Source organism: Mandrillus leucophaeus, unplaced genomic scaffold (genome assembly GCF_000951045.1).
Source record: "Mandrillus leucophaeus isolate KB7577 unplaced genomic scaffold, Mleu.le_1.0 Scaffold139, whole genome shotgun sequence".
In the NCBI taxonomy this organism is placed as follows: domain Eukaryota; kingdom Metazoa; phylum Chordata; class Mammalia; order Primates; family Cercopithecidae; genus Mandrillus; species Mandrillus leucophaeus.
Genome location: NW_012101354.1, coordinates 1710632 through 1723600, shown reverse-complemented (window position 1 = coordinate 1723600; position 12969 = coordinate 1710632). Strand labels below are relative to the sequence as shown.

Below are 12969 nucleotides of genomic sequence, written 5' to 3'. Positions count from 1 at the left end.
AGCCAAGATTGTTCCACTGCACTCCAGCCTGGGCGACAGAGCGAGACTCCATCTCAAAAAAAAAAAAAAATTTGCCAGGTGTGGTGGCACACGCCTGTAATCCCAGCTACTCAGGAGGCTGAGGCAGGAGACAGAAGTTGCAGTGAGCCGAGATTGTGCCACTGCACTCCAGCTCAGCCAGACCGACAGAAATGAATGAGATTCATCACCTGTAGGAGGTAGGTAGGAATGGGGTGGGAAGGATGAGATGTGGGTGAAATGGAATGGAAAGAATGGTCGGGGAGGGGTGATACCTCTTTGAGTGTAATTTTTGTATATAGTTCTGGTAACTATGTTAATATTTCACATACTCAAAAAAATAAAATAAATGCAATAATAGTAGGGGCAAAAACTCTAAAAATGGAATATAAACAAGACAAAATGACAGAAAAGCAGACCACTGTGTCCCACAAACTGTGGGGAACATATATCAAGCTTGAAGGGAAAGCAGTCACCTTTGGTATTTTCCCTCTGTACACCTTTCTCCTACAGAGTACAGAGGGAAAATACCAACATTCCAGCAACTTTCCCCAAGAAAACCTATTGCCTCTTTACTGTCAATGCTTTTTATCCACTCAAGGTGAATACTTAACTACATATTTCAAAAATTGTCTAGCTACTTGCTCTGCAATGCCTGGTTATCAGATCCCTCTTTGGAACATGGGGTTCCTGCTATCTATTATTTTATTTTGGCCTTTATGGCACAGCTGTAATTGAAACAGAAGTAGTCTCCTTTTAATAACCTGATGCGTCTGTTCTGCCAATCCCTATGTTTTGTTTTGAAAATCTGATCATTCTGTCACAACAACATATTTTATTAAAAAATCACCCTTCTGTTAAGTGATGGGGCTTTTTCTTCTCATTTTATTGAGGGGTGGGGGGTGGGTTTGTAATTTGTAAGTACTTTTGTGCATGATCTGTCCCTCCCTCTTCCCACCTCTGCAGTCCTCTGAAGGGAGGCCAACAGCCTTTCCCTGCCTTGGATTCTGAAGTGTTCCTGTTTGTCTTAACCTAGCCCTGGCCAGACGTTTTCTTTGATTTTTTTTTTTTTTTAATTAAAAGACAGCAGTATGACATGAAAAAAATAATAATAAAAAATAAAAAACATAAAAATCACCCTTCTGGCCAGACATGGTGGCTCACGCCTGTAATCCCAGCACTTTGGGAGGCTGAGGTGGGCGAATCACGAGGTCAGGAGTTCAAGACCAGCCTGGCCAACATAGTTAAACCCCGTCCCTACTAAAAATACAAAAATTAGCCAGTGTAGTGGCGGGCACCTGTAATCCCAGCTACTCGGGAGGCTGAGGCAGGAGAATCGCCTGAACCTGGGAGGCAGAGGTTGCAGTGAGCAGAGATTGCGCCATTGCACTCCAGCCTGGGCGACAGTACAAAACTCCGTCTCAAAAAAAAAAAAAAAAAAAATCACCCTTTATGGAGAGAGTGGGATGTCCGGCTTCAGAATGGGAACCTTCATTGCGCCAGTGACGACAAAGAGAATTAAATATGGGTGATGTTGAGAAAGGCAAGAAGATTTTTGTTCAGAAGTGTGCCCAGTGTCTCACCGTGGAAAAGGGAGGCAAGCACAAGACTGGGCCTAATCTCCATGGTCTCTTCGGGCAGAAGACAGGTCAGGCCGTTGGATTCTCTTACACAGATGCCAATAAGAACAAACGCATCACCTGGGGAGAGGATACACTGATGGAGTATTTGGAGAATCCCAAGAAGTACATCTCTGGAACAAAAATGATCTTTGCCGGCATTAAAAAGAAGGTAGAAAAGGCCGACTTGACAGCTTATCTCAAAAAAGCTACTAATGAGTAATAATTGGCCACTGCCTTATTTATTGCAAAACAAATGTCTCATGAATTGTTTATGTGTACCATACTTTAATAGAGCTCATACAACAGAATTCAGATCATGAATGACTGACAGAATATTTTGTTGGGCAGTCCTGATTCAAAACTAAGATTGGCTTGTGGTTAAATGAATATGTTCAGTGTTTGAATTTTAATAGTAATTCCAATTCAGTAAATGCTATCGCTGTTTACCCCTTCTAAAGATATGATTAGACTTCATTAGTAATGTTAAACTTTTCACAAAGATGGTGAGTGCCATCTTAAAACTTACTGGAGATTGGTTTTATATTTAGATTTATATAACTGGTTATGTGAATGTATTTAAATACTGGAGAAATTCCTTCACTGTCTCAGAACCAAGCAAGATTCACCTGTGTTTTGTGTTCATAAAGGCAAGGGTTGAAGATAAATAAGGTAGCCATGTCTACTTTATATTTTTGGCCTTAACTATGCCAATCTAATTAGAATTCCCTGTATTTAAAATGGTTCCTTTTACTTATTGAAAGGCATTTTAGTGTGTTTTATGTGTAATATCAAACATTATTTAACACTTCTCACATTTTATAGATGATCTATAAGGTCACATGCTTTTAAAATAGTAGCAAGTTAAGCTTTACTCTTGAATGCTTTACAATCTAAGTCAAACTAAGTTATAATTTAGGATTGTCTTTAAACAGCCATTCAGAAACATAACACTGTAGAACTGCTATGTATTTGTGATTGGGAATGATTCTTTTGCCAACTTCAAAGGATTAAAGTAGAGGAGATATACACAAATTATAAAATTATGTGTGATCATAAGACTTATGATAATTAAAAAGAAAACCACACACACACACACACACACACACACATCACCCTTCATGAGGAACTTGCAAAATCTGCCCATTCTTTTTTCATTTTTTTTTTTTTTTTGAGGCCGAGTCTCATTCTGTCACCCAGGCTGGAGTGCAGTGGTACAATTTTGGCTCACTGCAACTTTCACCTCCCGGATTCAAGTGATTCTCCTGCCTCAGCCTCCCAAATAGCTGAGATTACAGGCACATGCCACCATGCCCAGCTAGTTTTTGTATTTTTAGTAGAGATGGGGTTTCATCATGTTGGCTAGGCTGGTCTCCAACTCCTGACCTCAGGTGATCCCACCCCACCTCGGCCTCCCAAAGTGCTGGGATTATAGGTGTGAGCCATGGCACCCGGTCTTATCCGCCCATACCATCTGCATATGTGGGTGGAGTCCAGGAGGTGGCATGAAAATCCAGTGTAAAAGATATGAGTGCAACTTACCCTGTTGCCCCAGAATTCTGGTCAAGTCTTATTGAAGGCACAATACTACTTATAAACTAAAGAAAGCTTTAACAATTGGAGCCAGAACCTCTTCCAAATCTCATGAGAAGTTAGCTTAGTCAATCATATCTCCACCAACTCCCACTCCTTGTCCCACCACAGTATATATAAAGAATGAGGCCGGACGCGGTGGCTCATGCCTGTAATCCCAGCACTTTGGGAGGACGAGGCAGGTGGATCACGAGGTCAGGAGATCGAGACCATCCTGGTTAACCTGTCTCTACTAAAAATACAAAAAATTAGCCGGGAGTGGTGGCGGGTGCCTATAGTCCCAGCTACTAGGGAGGCTGAGGCAGGAGAATGGCATGAACCCAGGAGGTGGAGCTTGCAGTGAACCGGGATCGTGCCACTGCACTCCAGCCTGGGGACAGAGCGAGATTCCACTCAAAAAAAAAAAAAAAAAAGAATGAACTGGGGCTGGGTACAGTGGCTCATGCTTGTAATCCCAGCACTTTGGGAGGCTGAGGTGGGCAGAGTGTTGCTTGAGCCCAGGAGTTTGAAACCAGCCTGGGCATCATAGTAAGACCTCATCTCTACAAAAAATTTAAAAATTAGCCAAGCATGGTGGTGGGCACCTGTAGTCACAGCTATCCAGGAGGCTCAGGCAGGAGGATCACTTGAGCCCAAGAGGCTGAGGTTGCAGTGAGCTATGACCATGCCACTGCACTCCAGCCTGGGTGGCAGAGTGAGACCCTGTCTCAAAAACAACAACAGCAAAAAGAATGAATTGGGAGGACAACTGGGAATTCTCATTATTGGCATTATGGGATGTACAGTATTTGTGATGCTAAGCAAAAAAGATAAAAGTACTTCCCCTTCCTCCCAAAGCCAAAGATGAGGGCATGCCAAGAGAGACATTGGTACAATTGGTGACACCAGCAAGGAGAGACTAACAACATTTCATTCCCTAGACAGATGCTTTGAACTGTAGAACCTGCCAACCCACTCTGGTCAGGTTGGAATAAAGCATGGTGTGAGTTTTTAACCTGTGCAAACATTAAAAATCATGTCAGTTTCTTGGCTAGAGAGTTCTGAAAGTGGAAGGCTCACTGGAATAATCTGTGCTGGCAGGGTTTATAGGTACCTTGGTGAAGTATGCCTAGGAAGAAAATGTGGCCAATCCCACCAACCCATCACAGTCTGGCAACTCCCCCTAAAGGACTTCAGGTGTCTCCGAAGGAGCAGGAGCAGTGGGAGGTGCCAGGAGACCACTGTACCAAGTCATGGGATAGCCAACCTGAGTTTAGGTTTGGAGAATAGACGATAAGCAGCACCATTCGAAGGGGTCTTCAATGACAGAAAAGTCCAGAATGAAGATAAACGCTACTCAAAAAACTACAAACATCCTTCACTCTGAAACCACCAGATCTAACCAGAGTAAGACAAGGTCACCTACTCACAGTTGGCCACAATTGTTCATTAAATAGAGAAACACTTCACATTTTCCCCTTTCTTTCTTCCTGATCCTATGCAAAGCAGAAGCAGCAGCCTGAAAAGGGAGAAGAGCTATTGAACTCTGAATCCTCTATAACATTAGGAATTTAAAACTGAACTAAGGCTTTACAAAAATCAGCTCTATTGAGATATAATCATATACAATTCAAACATTTCAAACGTACAATTGAATGGTTTTTAGCGCATTCACAGAAATGTTTAACCACTACCACAATTTTAGAACATTCTTATCACCTCCAAAAGAAACCCTGTACCATTTAACTTTCACCCCTCATCCCCCACCTCCAGCTCTAAGCAACCACTAATCTGTCTCTATAGATTTCTCTATTCTAGACTTACATATGAATAGAATTACATATTCTGGGGGAGTTTGTGACTTGTTTCTTTCACTCAGCTTAATGCTTCTGGGGTTCATCCAAAAAAAAAAAAAGTTTCATCCAAGTAGCATGTATCAATACTTCCTTTTTATGGCCAATACGTCTATTGTGTAGACATACCCTATTTTGCTTATCCATTTGTAAGTTGATGGACTTTTGGGTTGTTTCTACCTTTTGGCTATGATGAATAATGCTGCTACAAACATTCCTGTGTAAGTTTTTGTGTGGTCACATGTTTTCAGTTCTCCTGGGGACAGCCATAGGAGTGGAATTGCTGGGTCACATGGTGGTTTTTTTTTTTTTTTTTCCAGACAGTGTCTCACTCTGTCACTCAGGCTGGAGTGTAGTGGTGTGATCAAAGCTCACTGCAGCCTCCCAGCCTCCCAGGCTCAGGTGATCCTCCCACCTCCGCCTCCTGAGTAGCTGGGATTACAGGTGCGTGCCACCACATCCAGCTAATTTTTGTATTTTCTGTAGAGAGGAAGGTTTGCCATGTTGCCCAGGTTGGTCTTGAACTCCTGGGCTAAAGTGATCCTCCACCCACCTTCGCTGCCCAAAGTGCTGGGATAGTAGGCGTGAGCCACTGTACCTGGCCAGTAACTCTTATGTTTAATAATTCAAGGAACTTCCAGACTGTTTTCCAAAGTAACTTCACTACTTTACATTCCCACCAACAGTCAATGAGGGTTTCAATTACTTTATACCCTTGCCAACACTTAATCTGACTTGATTCTAGTCATCCCAGTAGGTGTGAAGTGGTATCTTGAAGTTTTATTTCCATTTTCCTGATGACTAATTATGTTGACCATTTTAAAAATGTGTTTATTGGCCATTTGCATATATTCCTTATGCAGAAAAAGATATTTCTATTCAGATCCTTTGCCTAATTTTTAATTGAGTTGTTTGTCTTTTCATTGTTCCGTTGTAACTTTGGTTACCAGGTCTCTCTCTGTCACCCAGGCTGGAGTACAGTGGTGTGATCATAGCTCACTATAACTCTGAACTCCTGGGCTCAAAGGATCCTTCTGCCTCCACCTCTCCAGTAGCTAGGACCACACACACATGCCACACACCTAGCTAATTAAAAAAAAAAAATTAAGAAACAAGGTATCTCCATACTACCCAGGCTGGTCTCAAACTCCTGACCTCAAGTGATCCTCCCACCTCATCCTCCCAAAGTACTGGCCAGGCGTAAGCCACTGCATCCAGCCCATTTTCTTGATAATAATCTTCTGCTTAAAGTACAAAAGTTGGCCAGGCGCGGTGGGTCACGCCTGTAATCCCAGCACCTTGGGAGGCCAAGGTGGGTGGAGGATCACTTTAGCCCAGGAGTTCAAGACCAACCTGGGCAACATGGTGAAACCCCGACTCTACTAAAAATACAAAAATTAGCTGGGCATGCTAGGGGGCGCCTATAATCCCAGCTATTTGGGAGGCTGAGGCAGAAGAATCGCTTGAACCTGGGAGGCGGAGGTTGCAGTGAGCCGAGATGACGCCATTGCACTCCAGCCTGGGCGACAGAGCAAGACTACATCTCAAAAAAAAAAAAAGTACACAAGTTTTGTCCAAGCACAGTAGCTCATGCCTACAATCCTAATACTTTCGGAGGCTAAAGAGGACAGATCTCTTGAGCCCAGGAGTTTGAGACCAGCCTGGGCAACATGGTGAAACTCCATCTCTACCAAAACAAACAAACAAACAAAAAACAATTAGCCAGGCATGATGATGTGCACCTATAGTCCCAGCTACTTGGGAGGTTGAGATGGGAGGATCAATTTAGCCTGGGAAGTAGAGGCTGCAGTGACCCCAGATGGCACCACAGCACTCCAGCCTGGGTGACAGAGTGAGACCCTGTCTCAAAAAAAAAAAGTTTTAAATTTTGATGAAGTCCAGTTTATCTCTCTTTTGTTGCTCATGATTTTGGTGTCATATCTAAGAATCGTTACATTTAGGTCTTTGATTCACTTTAAGTTTATCTTTCTATGTGGTGTGAAATTGTTACCAAAACACCAGGAGTTCAGTTTATGTCCTGTTGCTCACCACACAGAAAGATGAGCAGTACCTGCCACTGAGACGACAGGTATTGCCAAGGAAGAAGGCTTTACTCAGGTGCTGCAGCTCAGTCACAAATCCATTTCCCTGACCAACTAAAATTAGAGGTTTATATAGTAAAGAAGAAATGTAACGATGTATAGGAAAACAGGAACTCAGGAGGCCAAGAAAGCACTCGTGACCAATGAGGGGTCTTGTACTTCATTGTCAGGATGGGATGATCTGGTTGAGTTTCAGTTCCTTGATACTTTTTTTTTGAGAGGCCTGGTGGTCCTTTCCTGAAGAAGGAACTCAAAATAAAACAAATGTAAGTTTTAAGCTTTAAGACCAGAAGGTCAATTTCTTTTTCTTTTTTCTGGTTTTTTTTGTTTGTTTGTTTGTTTTTGCTTTTGTTTGCTTGTTTGTTTGTTTTTTTGAGACGAGGTCTCCCTCTGTCGCCCAGGCTGGAATGCAGTGGCTTGATCTCAACTCACTGCAACCTCTGCCTCCCTGGTTCAAGCAGTTTTCCTGCCTCAGCCTCCTGAGTAGCTGGGATTACAGGTGTGTGCCACCATACCCAGCTAATTTTTATATTTTTAGTAGACATGGGGTTTCGCCATGTTGGCCAGGCTGGTCTGGAACTCCTGACTTCAGGTGATCTGCCCTCCTCGGCCTCTGAAAATGCTGGTATTATAGGCATGAGCCGCCACACCCAGCAAGAAGGGTCAATTTCTGTTGATACAAAAAAACTATGAGACTATTGGGTTCATTTCAAAATAAGGGTCTAACTTAATTCTTTTGCATGTGGTGATCCAGCTGTCCCAGCACCATTTGTTTTCTTTCCTCACTGAATGTTCTTGGTACCCTAGTTAAAAATTACTTGGTCATAGATATATGGGTTTATTTCTGGACTCTCATTTTTTTTTTTTTTTTGAGACAGAGTCTCACTCTGTTGTCCAGGCTCTAGTGCAGTGCCATGATCTCGGCTCACTGCAACTTTTGCCTCCCAGTTTCAAGTGATTCTCCTGCCTCAGCCTCCCAAGTAGCTGGGGCTACAGGCATGCATCACCACGCCTGGCTAATTTTTGTTTTGTTTTGTTTTGAGACGGAGTCTCGCTCTGTTGCCCAGGCTGAAGTCCAATGACTTGGTCTCAGCTTACTGCAACCTGCTTCCCGGATTCAAGCAATTCCGCCTCAACCTCCTGAGTAGTTGGGATTACAGGTGCCCGCCACCACACCCGGCTAATTTTTGTATTTTTAGTAGAGACGGGGTTTCATCATGTCGTCCAGGCTGGTCTCAAACTCCTGACCTCAGATGATCCACCCGCCTTGGTCTCACAAAGTGCTGGGATTACAGGTGTGAGCCACTGCACCCAGCCTGTAAGTTTTAATAATTGAAATTGATCACTTCTGGGATATACCTGATTTTTCATGAAGATATGAGAATGACAGTACAATTAAATGTAGTGATCAGAAAAAATAAAACAATTTCATGTTCATAGCCAGTGAGTTAAGACTATACAACAAACTAGGTACAATAAGTACTCTTGGAATTTGAAGTAATCTTAGAGGAGGATTTTGACTTAACACAGAATTCAGATGTCGAAGACAGTTTTACCTGGATCTTAGGGGACAAGGAAGGCCCGCCTGATTTCTAGGTTATATACATTGCTCACGTTCTGTCTCGGAGTAATTCTCCAGATATTTTACACACAGATACTTGTATGTGTGTATCTTGTCGGTCATCTATATCAACTTTATCAGTTTTGTAACTGCTTCTTAAGTAAATCTTGCCGATATTTTTTCAACCCTTGGTCCCTTTTTGGTTTTTCACAGTGTTATTAAGAAAACACATACACACACAAACCAATAAGCCTGTTTTATCCTCCTTTGTCTAGGTATATGACAAATCTGAAGCTATACCTGAGGAAGTAGCTGGAGCTGGACAACAGTAACGAGGAGCAGGTCCCCATGGAAGATTCAAGCCTGTCCAACAGTGTTGATGTGGACAAAGGCTTTGCCATTGCCTTTGTTGTTCTTCTGTTTCTGTTCCTAATAGTGATGATTTTTCGGTGTGCCAAGTTGGTGAAGAATCCCTACAAGGCCAGCTCCACAACCACAGAACCATCTCTGAGCTGAAGTATAATCTGAAGTATAATAAAACCTGGTAGACTCCCTTTCACAAGAGATTTGAAATCTGTTATACACTATATTATTTCACCTCCCTGTTTCTCAGCCTTCTCACTCTTGCATTCTACAATGAGATGAAACACAAGCCAGTCTGTATTGTTCCTGTTCAGGGAAATGGCTACTAAAGTAAGTTAGAGGTTGAATTTATTGGCTAGAATAAGTCCATGGATTTTAATTCTTCAATGCCTAAGGTTCTTAGGATGGGACAGTGGGCCATAATTTTATGATGTAATGTAACATAATGTCATCATGCTTGGTAAGGTCCACCTGAAACTAGAAGCTCACCTAGAGGTGGCAGACTTGAATGATCCCTTTAGTTATGCAAATATAGGCTCAGCAGAAATCAAATGTCCTATAAGAAGAGTGTAACCAGATTGTTTTAGTGTGTGAAGTTCTGTAAAATCTGCTGTTCCTAAGTGGGCAGAACTCTGTGGTAGAAGGGGACTAATCTGCTGTGGGTGAATTCCTTAATCTCTCTCGTCCCAAATTTCCTCATCTATAAAATATTATGTAGAGGTTTGTATGAGGGCCCCAGAAAAGATATATCTGTGTCCTAAGCCCTGGAATGTGACCTTATTTGGAAAAATGGTCTTTGCAAATATAATTAAGAATCTCAAGATAAATTCATCCTAAATTATCTAGGTAAGTCTTAAATCCAATGACAATTGTTCTTAAAAAAAAAAAAAAGAGGAGAAGACACAGGGAGACAGAGAAAAAGACCATGTGAACACAGAGACAGAGATTGGAATCACACAGCCACAAGCCACGGAACCCTTGCCTGGAACCACCAGAAACTAGAAGAGTGAAGAAAGGATTCTTTCTCCCCTAGAGATTCTGGTACCGGTATGGTCTTACCAACACCTTGATTTTGGACTTCGGCCTTCAGAACTGTGAGAAAATAAATTTCTGTTGTTTTAAGGCACCCGGTGTGGTAACTTGTTATGTCAGTCATAGGAAATTAATACATAATATATGATGATGCAGATGGTGGTCATGATTCTGATCATCATCCCAGCAATCTTTTCTTTCTTTTTGAGACAGAGTTTCATTCTGTCACCCAGGCTGGAGGGCAGTGGTGTGATTCCGGCTCACTGAAACCTTTGCCTCCCGGGTTCAAGCAATTCTCCTTCCTCAGCCTCCAGAGTAGCTGGAATTACAGGCATCCGCCACATGCCTGGCTAATTTTTGTATTTTTAGTAGAGACAGGGTTTCACCATGTTGACCAAACTGGTCTCGAACTCCTGACCTCAAGTGATCCACCCACCTCAGCCTCCCACAGTGCTGGGATTATAGGCATGAGCCACTGCGCCCAGCCCCAAGGGATCGCTTAAGAGCAGAGGGAAGAAAATCATAGCACCTACTCTCCAAAGTCTGAAGTTAGGGAACTTTGATAGAGTGGTGTATGAGCCAATTGGCAGGGAGGCTTTTAAGAGAAGTCACTAGAAAGAAAGGGAGTACCTAAATTGCTGAGCAAGACTCATTGTGGGTTTGGCTGAAGAGGATTGGTTTTAGTACAGCAGATGATGGAGAATCAAAGCCCTCATATCCAGCCACGATGGCCTAATATTCTAGTCAACAGTAACCTAGCATATGAGTATGAATTGAGAGCCATAACCTTGGAATCTAACTGGGAGGGCATCACTTGGGCTTATGCAGTGACTTGGACCAGCAAGCAGCCACTTCAGTGGAGACATGTATCCATGGGACCACGCTGGACTGGGTTTTAACAGCAATACCACATGGTATAGAGACACAACTCTAGTCATGCACTGTTAGCAGAGACCTGATAATTGGTCTCTGTTTCTGACTCCTGGATGTGGGACTGCTCCCTTCCTTAGCTTGAGTAAGCCTCCAAGGAAAATGCAGACAGAGGAATCAAAGTCTTCCATGGAAAATACTAGACTTTGCCTGCACCAGAATAAGATACTCAATTGTACTGGTTAGGCTGCCAGGGAGGTAAAGGGAGGATGTGGGGAGGGGGACAAGAGAGATATATGATTTGATTTGATGCAAAGAAACTCAGGGCAAGGTGCAGATCAGGTGAAAAGCAGATTAGGATTGATGTCAGTTATGTTGGTGTTGTGTGGAAAAGTAAAATAAAAATAAAGGTTGGGCGCAGTGGCTCATACCTGTAATCCCAGCACTTTGGGAGGCCGAGGTGGGTGGATCACCTGAGGTCAGGAGTTCGAGACCAGCCTGGCCTAACATGTTGAAACCCCGTCTCTACTAAAAATACAAAAATTAGCTGGGCTTGGTGGCACGTGGCTGTAATCCCAGCTACTTGGGAGGCTGAGGCAGGAGAATCGCTTGAACTCGGGGGCAGAGGTTGCAGTGATCCGAGATCACAACACTGCACTCCGGCCTGGGCAAGAGAGCAAGACTCCATCTCAAATAAATAAATAAATAAATAAATAAATAAATAAATAAATAAAGGGTTGATGTCAGCACTTGAGGACTGCAGTGTGTTCCCTCCAGGAACTCAGAGATTAACCTCTGAGTTAACATCTTCTTAACATAAGTTGCACGATAAATACACGATTAATGAGACCATCAATATGCAGTCACAAGAGAATCACAGGTTTGACAATTATCTGACTTTCTCCAGTAATCTAAGAAAAGATGCATCAGTTGGAAGAAGTGGATTATCTGTGGAAGTAGAAAAAGATGAGCAACCTAAAGTAAATCCACGAGAAGCCAGTATGAATGCTGTTCGAGAGAGGGGAGACTGGATGTGGTGGCCCATGCCTATAATCTCAGGAGTTTGGGAGGCTGAGGTGGGAGGATCACTTGAGCCCAGGAGTTTGAGACCAGCCTGGGCGACATAGTAAGATCTCGTCTCTACTAAAAAATAAAAAAGTAGCTGGGCATGGTGACACGTGCCTGTAATCCTAGCTGCTTGGGAGACTGAGGTGGGAGGATTGCTAAGGCCCAGAAGATGGAGGTTGCAGTGAGCTGTGCTCGTGCAACTGCACTCCAGCCTGGGTGGCCAGATAGTCCTTGGTATGGAGATTCAGGGAGTTGCAGCCCATGGACCTTCGGTTTGTTTGGTCTTATTGATCACATGATCTCTGCTAACCTGATGTTCTTAATCACTCCTTCCGCCCACCTCAAACTGACAATCTATAGGTCCAATTGGTCTACAGAGAAGTTATATTGGGCCAGGACTCTCCCACCACTAATGTGGGTGTGTCTGGTAGGTGTTGGGGTTCTACATTTGTGTTTTGAATCAACATTTTAAAAATTATTATTATAAAGGTAATACATGCATATTGTAAAACAATTTTTTCAAACATTACCTAAGGATAAAAAGGCAAAAAGTAGGTCTGGGCGTGGTGGCTCATGCCTGTAATCCCAGCACTTTGGGAGGCCGAAGCAGGTGGATCACAAGGTCAGGAGATCAAGACCATCCTGGCTAACACAATGAAACCCCGTCTCTACTAAAACTACAAAAATTAGCCAGGTATGGTGGCAGGCACCTATAGTCCCAGCTACTTGGGAGGCTGAGGTAGGAGAATCGCTTGAACCTGGAAGGCGGAGGTTGCAGTGAGCCAAGATCATGCCATGGCACTCCAGCCTGGGCGACAGAGTAAGACTCTGTCTCAAAATAAATAAATACATACATAAAAAGGCCACGCCTGTAATCCCAGCACTTTGGGACGCCGAGGCGGGTGGATCCC

At 43.1% G+C, this 12969-nt stretch overlaps 1 long non-coding RNA gene across 1 annotated transcript in view; it reads left to right on the top strand.

Annotated features, from left to right (window-relative positions):
* LOC105534754 overlaps positions 1-9279 on the top strand; it is a 28865-nt gene extending 19586 nt beyond the window's left edge. Inside the window, exon 2 of the long non-coding RNA XR_001005325.1 lies at positions 9001-9279. This is a non-coding gene — a long non-coding RNA (uncharacterized LOC105534754). The remainder of the gene's footprint in view (positions 1-9000) is intronic.
* The last annotated feature ends 3690 nt before the right edge of the window (positions 9280-12969 follow it).